General features: G+C 34.7%; 1 protein-coding gene across 1 annotated transcript in view; it reads left to right on the top strand.

Annotated features, from left to right (window-relative positions):
- Positions 1 to 681: 681 nt before the first annotated feature.
- Positions 682 to 8,482, top strand: part of LOC309620697 (tigger transposable element-derived protein 1-like) — a 794,894-nt gene continuing 787,093 nt past the window's right edge. Inside the window, exon 1 of the mRNA XM_082377568.1 lies at positions 682 to 705. The gene's annotated coding sequence lies outside the window, so the exon portion shown is untranslated. The remainder of the gene's footprint in view (positions 706 to 8,482) is intronic.

Here is an 8,482-nt window from a genome sequence, read left to right as displayed (position 1 = left end):
CCGCCTTTGGTAACCATAACTTTGTTTTCTATGTCTGTGAGTCTATTTCTGTTTTGTAAATAAGTTCATTTATATCCTTTTTTTATATTCCACATATAAGCAATGTCATATGATATTTGTCTTTCTCTGTCTGGCTTACTTCACTTAGTATGATAATCTCTAGGTCCATCCATGTTGCTGCAAATAGCATTATTTCTTTTTTTTATGGCTGAGTAGTATTCCACTGTATATATATGCCACATCATCTCTATTCAACTGTCAATGGACACTTAGGTTGCTTCCATGTCTTGGCTATTGTAAAGAGTGCTACAATGAACACTGGGGTGCATGTATTTTTTTGAATTATGTTTTTCCCCAATATATGCTCAGCAGTGGTTTTTCTGGATCATATGGTAGCTCTATTTTTAGTTTTTTAAGGACCCTCCATACTGTTCTCCATAGTGGCTGCACCAATTTACATTCCCACCTACTGGGAATGTAAAGGAGGGTTCCCTTTTCTCTACACCCTCTTCAGCATTTATTATTTATAGACTTTTTGATGATGGCCATTCTGACTGGTGTGAGATGATACCTCATTATAGTTTTGATTTGCAATTCTCTAATAATTAGCAATGTTGAGCATATTTTCATGTGCCCCTTGGCCATCTGTATGTCTTCTTTAGAGTAATATCTTCTTATATCTTATGCCCATTTTTTGATCAGTTTGTTTGTTTTTTTTTTGATATTGAGCTGTGTGAGCTGTTTGTATATTTTAGAGATTAATCCCTTGTGAGTCTCATCATTTGCAAATATTTTCTCCCATTCTGTATGTTGTCTTTTTGTTTTGTTTATGGTTTCCTTTGCTGTGAAAAAGCTTTTAAGTTTAATTGGGTCACATTTGTTTATTTTTGGTTTTGTTTTCATTACTCTAGGAGATGGATCTAAAAAGATATTGCTGCAATTTATGTCAAAGAGTGTTCTGCCTATATTTTCCTCTAGGAGTTTTATAGTATCCTGTCTTACATTCAGGTCTTTAATACATTTTGAGTTTATTTTTGTATATAGTGTGAGGGAATGTTCTAATCTCATTCTTTTACATGTAGCTTTCCCATGTTCCTAGCACCACTTATTGAAGAGACTGTCTTTTAACCATTGTATATTCTTGCCTCCATTTTTCATAGATTAATAGACTCTAAGTGTGTTGGTTTATTTCTGGGGAAATATATTCTGTTCCACTGACCTCTGTGTCCATTTTTGTGCCAGTACCATACTGTTTTGATTACAGTACATTTGTAGTACAGTTTGAAGACTGGAAGAGTGATACTTCCAATTTGTTCCTTTTCTCAAGATTGCTATGGCTATTTGTGGTTTTTTGTGGTTCCACATAAATTATAGTTTTATTTGTTGTAATTCTGTTTAAAATGACAAGTATTTTGAAAGGGATTGCCTTGAATCTATAGATTAGGTTGTATGGCCATTTTTACAATATTAATTCTTCTACTCCAGAAGCTTGAGATACCTTTTAATTTCTTTGTATCATCTTCAATTACCTTCATAATAGTTGTATAGTTGTTAGATTATATGTTTTTCACCTTGGTTAATTTTATTCATAGTTTTAAAATTCTTTCTGATGCAATTTTAAATAGGATTACTATTTTACTTTCACTTTCTTATAGTTCATTACTAATGTATAGAAAATCAAAAAACATGTTTTATAAATTTGTATTCTGCAACTTTACTGAATTAATTTATTAGTTCTAAAGATTTTAGTGTAGACTTCAGGGTTTTCTATAGAAAGTAGTATGTCACCTTCAAATAATGATACTTATACTTCTTCCCTTCCAATTTTGTTGCCTTTTATTTCATTTTAATGTCTGATTGCTGTGGCTAGGAATTTTTATATAGATTAAATAGAAGTGTTGAGAGTGGGTATCCTTCCTTGTTCCTGAATTTAGAAGAGAGGCTTTCAGCTTTTCACCATTGAGTCAAATGTTAGAACAGTTGTCATAAATGGTGTTTTATTATGTTGAGTTATGTTCTTTCTATTCCTACTTTGATGAGAGCTTTTATCATGAATGGATGTTGAATTTTGTTGAATGCTTTTTCTGCATCTATTTAGATGATCATGTGATTTTTAACCTTCCTTTTGTTAATGTGGCATATCACATGGATTGATTTGGCAATATTAAACCATTCTTGACTCCCTGGAACAAATACAACTTGATCAAGGTGTACAATCATTTTTATTTATTATTGGATTGGGTTTGCTAATATTTTGTGAGGATTTTTGCTCCTATATTCATCAAATATATTGGTCTGTAATTTTATTTGGTTTTAGTGTTTTTGGTTTTAGTTATCAAGTATGGTAACCTCATAGAATGAATTTGGGAGTAATTCATTCACTTAAGTTTTTGGGATAGTTTTAGAAGCATAGGTATTAGCTCTTCTTTATATCTTTGGTAGAATTCCCTGTGAATCTGTCTGATCCTGGACTTTTGTTTGCTGGGATATTTTATTGCGAATTCGATTTCACATCTAGTGATCGGTCTGTTCAAATTCTCAATTTCTTCATAATTCATTCTTGGCAGGTTGTATGTTTCTAAAAATTTTTCCATTTCTTTGAGGTTGTCCAATTTTGGGGCATGCAACTGTAGCATTCTCTTTTGATTGTTTTTGTATCTCTCTTTTATTGGTAGTTATTTCTCCCCTTTGATTTTGTTTGTTTTGTTTTATTTTATTTTATTTTGCTTACTTGGTCCTCTCTCTTTTCTTCTTGGTGAGACTGGCTAAAGGTTTATCAATTTTGTTTACCTTTTCAATAAAACAGGTTTTGGTTTCATTGCTCATTCCTATTTTTTTGTGTGCTTTATTTTATTTGTGTCTTCTCTGATCTTTATTATTTCCTTCCTTCTGCTGACTTTGGGTTTTGATTATTCTTTTTCTAATTCCTTTAGGTGGTCATTTTTGTTGTTTACCTGAGATTTTTCTTATTTCTTGAGGAAGGCCTGCACTGCTATAAATTTCCCTCTTAGAACTGCTTTGATTGCATCCCATAGATTTTTGAGAGTTGTGTCTCCATTTTCATGTGTTGAGGTATTTTCTGACTTCCTTTTTGATTTCCTCATTGACCTATTGTTTTATTAGTAGTGTGTTGTTTACTTTCTATGTATTTGGGCTTTTCCCATTTTTCTTTCTGTAATTGATTTCTATTTTCATACCATTGTGCTCAGAAAAAATGCTTGATGCAATTTTATCCTCTTAAATTTGTTGATATTTGTTTTGTGTACTAGCATGAAACCTATCCTGGAGAACATTCCATGTGCACTTGTAAATAATCTGTATTCTGCTCTTTTTGAACACAGTATCTAGTAGACATCTATTAAATCCAAATGTTCTGTTGTGTCATTAAAGACCACTGGTGCCTTACTGAATTTCTGTCTGGATGATCTGTCCATTGATGTCAGTGCAATGTTAAAGTCCCTTACTATTACTATATTGTTGATTTCTCCATTTATGTTTGTTAGTATTGGATTTATATGTTTAGGTGCTCCTGTATTGTGTGCATATATGTTAATGAATGTTATATCCTCTTCTTGTATTGATCCCTTTAGCATTCTTGATTGCCCTTCTTTGTCTTTTGTTATAGCCTTTGATTAAAGTCTATTTAGCCTAATATTAGTATTGCTACTGCCACTTTCTTGTCATTTCTATTTGCATGAAATATCTTTTCTATCACCTCACTTTCAGTCTGTGTGTGTACACTTCAGCTTTGAAGTGAGTCTCTGGTAGGCAGCATATAGATGGATCTTATTTTTTTCCAATCAGCCACTCTATGTCTTTTGATTGGAGCATATGCACTTATTGCCACTTTATTATTTGTTTTCTGGATGTTTTTGTAGCTCTTCTCTGTACATTTCTTCTTTTTATTTCTTCCCTTGTGGTTTGATGACTTTATTTAGTAGTATCCTTGAATTCCTTTTGTTTTAGTTTCTGTGTATCTAGTGTAGGTTTTTTATTTGTGGTTACCATGGGGTTTGTATATGTTGACCTATATCTACTTCTTTTAAACTTGTCATTTAAGTTGAAACACATTCTGAAAGATATACAACTTTTACTCCCCTCCCCCACACTTTGTGTTTTCAATGGCATATTTTACAGCTTCATATTTATCCCTTAACTTTTTTTCTTATAACTATAGTGGCTTTTACAAATTTATGTCTTCTAATCTTAGTAATGGCTTATTTAAGTGGTTGATTCTCAGTCCTTTCTTAGTGGGATTTTTACTTTCATATAGATTTTTCTTTTCCACTTAGAGAAGATTCTATCATTTCTTTTAAGGTAGGTTTAGTATTTATAAACTCTTTTAGTTTTTGTTTGCCTAAGAAGTTCTTTTCTATTCTTCTATTCTAAATGACAATCTTCCTGGTTAGAGTATCTTAGGTTGCAGTTTTTTCCTTTTCAGCAGTTTGAATAAATCATGCCACTCTCTTCCATCCTTCAAAGCTTCTGAAGAGAAATCAGTTGATAGTCTTATGGGGTTTCCCTTATATATGACTCGTTATTTTTCTCTTGTTGTATTTAAAATTCTCTTTTTACCTTTATCTTTTACCATTTTAATTATGGCATGTCTTTGTGTGTGTCTATTTGGGTTCTTGTTTGGAACCCTCTGTGCTTCCTGTACTTGGATATCTGGGACATTTCGGCCATAATTTCCTCAAGTATATTTTCAATCCCTCTTTTTCTTTCTTCTCCTTCTTGGGCCCGTATAGTGTGAATGTTGGTAGACTTAATGTCATCTCAAATATCTCTTAAACAGTTTTTATTGTTTTTTAATTTATATTTCTTTTTGCTGTTCTGATTGGATTATTTCCATTATTGTATCTTTCAGATCACTTCTGCATCCTTCTGTGTCACTTAGTCTGCTGTTCCTTCCTTCTAATTTTTTTTTTTTTTTTTTTTTTTTTTATTTACTGTAGTCATTGAATTCTTCATTTCTTTTTGGGGCTTTTTTATATATTCTAGTTCCTTATTAAATTTTTTGTTTTGTTCATCTATTCTTTTTCCCAATTCTGTTAAGATGTTTATTACCAATGTTTTGGGTTCTATATCTACTAAATTGTTTATTTGTCTTTCAGGGGTTATTTTTCAGGGGTTTTCTCTTGCTCTTTTGGTTGAGAGCACTTCCTCTGTCTTTTTGTTTTGCTAAATTTTCTCTGCCTCCATGACTTTATGTGAAAGAGTTACCTATGATGTCTTAGAGATGTGTTCTTATGTGGGAGACTATGTAGAGACTGCTTGTGCCCATTGCCTTTCATGAGAGATCTGGATTTAACATGGATGGAAGGCATGTCTTTTCTCTGGATGTGCTGGCATCTATCACTTTAGTAGAGCATGAGGCAGAAGATGGAGGTGCTAGAGCTGAAGCTGTGTGTGAAGTGGGGCTTCCCCTTGCTCAGTGGTTGTCATCTCCCTAAAGTGGACAGTGTCTGATCCCAAGTTGCTGGAGCAGAAGCCCTAAAATTCTCGCCTGAGTTATGCTCAGTTCCCTTTAATTTCTAATGTAAGGGTGGCCTGTATGGGCTCTTGGCTCATGTCACCTGCAGACAGACATTTCAGCTGGCTCCGATGTGCTGCCTGTTCAGATGCCCATAATTGTTTCCCCTGCTCTGCTTGGACACAGCTTTGAGTGTAAGTACCCTTTGGCCCTCATAGCTGATCACTTCTCCAGCCTCCACCACCCCCACCCTGTTGTGGAACCACACCTCAGGGCAGCAGCAGCCCATGTGGACTATTCACATATGTCAGAGATTGAGCTGTGGTGGAGCAGCTGCCATTAGAGTTTTAGGGTGCTTCTGATGTGCCACTTAAACACCAACAGTGGCTGCTGCCACTCCACCCAGTTACTCCCCAGGACCAGGTCACCTCTGCATTCCATGGCTGAGTCTCCTCCCAAGTCCTGGCTGCCCCAGGTCCAGTGCCATGCTGTGACATGGAGTGAGTAGGGCTGGAACCTTCACTTGACTCAGGCTGAGACATGCACAGAGGCAATTCTGGGAAACCCAGCAGCTGCTGGAGTAGTCCTCTCTCCACTCTCTCCTTCCTGCCTCAGGGGCAAGCCAGTGTGCATACTATCCTCATGAGTGGATTCCAGGTTTCCCACAGCCATCCTGTTAGTCCCAGCAGTCCTCCAACTAGCCAAGTGGGTTCATCTCCCCTGCAAAGGACCTTAGACTGGGGCATCCAATCTGTGACTCTCACTGTTCACTTCCCATGGTGTATTCCACCTTGTATTCACACTTTTCCTCTGAGTTTCCTCCCAGGGGTAACCCAATTGCTTTTCTTCCCTTCCTTCCCAATTACGTGTGGATCTTTCTTACAACCTTGGTTGTACAGGAGTCTTTCCGCCAGTTTCCAATCAGTTTTCAGTGAGAATTGTTCCACATATAGATTTTGATGTTTTCATGGGGAGAAGTGAACTCCATATCCTCTTACTCAGCTATATTGATCAATCTCCAAGTTTTTTGTTTGTTTTTTTTTTAATAAACTACTGCTACTTTCAATACTTTCTTATTCAACCTTTTCTACATTACATCCTAAAAAGCTAAGGAAATAAATTTAGGGTTCTTTAGGTGCTCTTTGGGCTAGAACTTTAGCATTTTCAAAAGGATAGTAATAATAATAAATGATAATAAAATAATAACATATTTCATCATATTATATAGTGAACCAGGACATTTAACAATCCATGGTTAGAATTTTAACATCTGAAACCTCTCTATTAAGATATGTATATAACCCATAAAGAGCAATCATTTGTTATGCATAAGTATTACAAGAAATTGCAGGTTGCAGCACTTAGAATATCTAGTAGAAAAACACTGGTCACCCATTGTTATTGTCTTTTTCATATTAAATAATGCATACTTAAAAGTTCAAAATTTCACCAGTGTCACTGAACTAATAAGATTAAACAAAATGAAAACGTTATTGTAAATGAAAATGAGCTTTAAAAAAATCCAAATAAGGAAGGTGTTCTAAAATGTTTGTCACATTTCCAATTTTTATTTTGTAGAAAAAATTAAAAGTCACTCTTTATTAGGCTTTATAGACTATCCAGTCCAGTATTCTGCCTATACAAGTAGTAGTAAAAACTGTATTATGAAAGGACATAGTTGGTCTAATGTACTTCACTTTTAATGGTTTCTGTAAGTGAATTTTACCTTTCCTTTACAATTGATCTTGGCTTATTTAATTAGGATTTTTTGAAGTCTTTTTTTTTTAATTACTTATTTATTTATTATTTATTTATTTTTAAATTTTTTTTTGGCTATGTTGGTTCTTTGTTGCTGTGTGTGGGTTTTCTCTAGTTTCTGCAAGCAGGGGCTACTCTTCATTGTGGTTCATGGTCTTCTCATTGTGGTGGCTTCTCTTCTTGTGGAGCATGGGTTCTAGGGCACATGGGCTTCAGTAGTTGCAGCACATGGGCTCGGTAGTTGTGGCTCATGGGCTCTAGAGCACAGGCTCTGTAGTTGTGGCACCCGGGCTTATTTGCTCCACAGCATGTGAGATCTTACTGGACCAGGGCTGAAACCCATGTCCCCTGCACTGGCAGGCAGATTCTCAACCACTGCACCACCAGGGAAGCCCCCTTGAAGTCTTTTTTGATTATGTCTTAATGTGTGCCAGTTCTTAAGGTTCTAAAAAATAATCTTCTATAAGTACTTTTAAAAAATGAATATAATTATATGCTTTCCTAAGTGAAAGACCACATTCTTCAATCTGCCAACAATTTGCTTTTTACCTGCTCCAAAGATTGTGAACTCTTTCTAGCATTCTGGAAGTTAGTGGCTAAATCCATGTTTACATTGCTCTTATTGTCCTTATTTTAGCATGATGAACTAAAAAATCCAAAAGGTCTAGGGCATAGTCTTCACTGTAAATGTGTAAATAAAGAAGCATTTCTTAGAAAGAATGATGCAAGTGTCTAAGTCCTTCAAATATGATAGAATACTCATAATAACTAAAATTGATCAAATACAAGTATTGGGGAATATTTGAAAACAAAGAAACAGACGCTTTAAGAAAGTGGCCTAAAGGAAACTTACTATAATTGCTTAATTATAGTAGAAAAAATATGCCCTCGCTGGCTGGACAGATAGTCTAAATATATTTTGTGTCTTAGTAATCACTGAATAAAGTATCCAGGAGAATCCCATTCCCATGTTTTCTCTTCAAAGAGATGCACTGCATATATTAGAGCTCATTATAAAAAATTGTACAGGTATTCTAGACTTCATAGATAAGCTAAAGGAAAATCCCTGATATTGCAAGTTGTACTCTTGAGAGACGTGAAAGAACACCTGGTTGAAGATATCCCTTAAGACTAAATTGTTTATAAATGTGCTTCTATACTAGAGGATTAAGATACATCAATGTGACATCCTTTTATGAGAATATTTTTAATATAAGATTCTTGGAGTACACATTAATGAGTCTTACTTCT

The sequence above is a fragment of the Balaenoptera borealis genome, assembly GCF_965194805.1.
Source record: "Balaenoptera borealis genome assembly, chromosome: X".
NCBI lineage: Eukaryota > Metazoa > Chordata > Mammalia > Artiodactyla > Balaenopteridae > Balaenoptera > Balaenoptera borealis.
The sequence above is the reverse complement of the archived record's forward strand: the minus strand, read 5'-3'. Positions and strand labels throughout refer to the sequence as shown.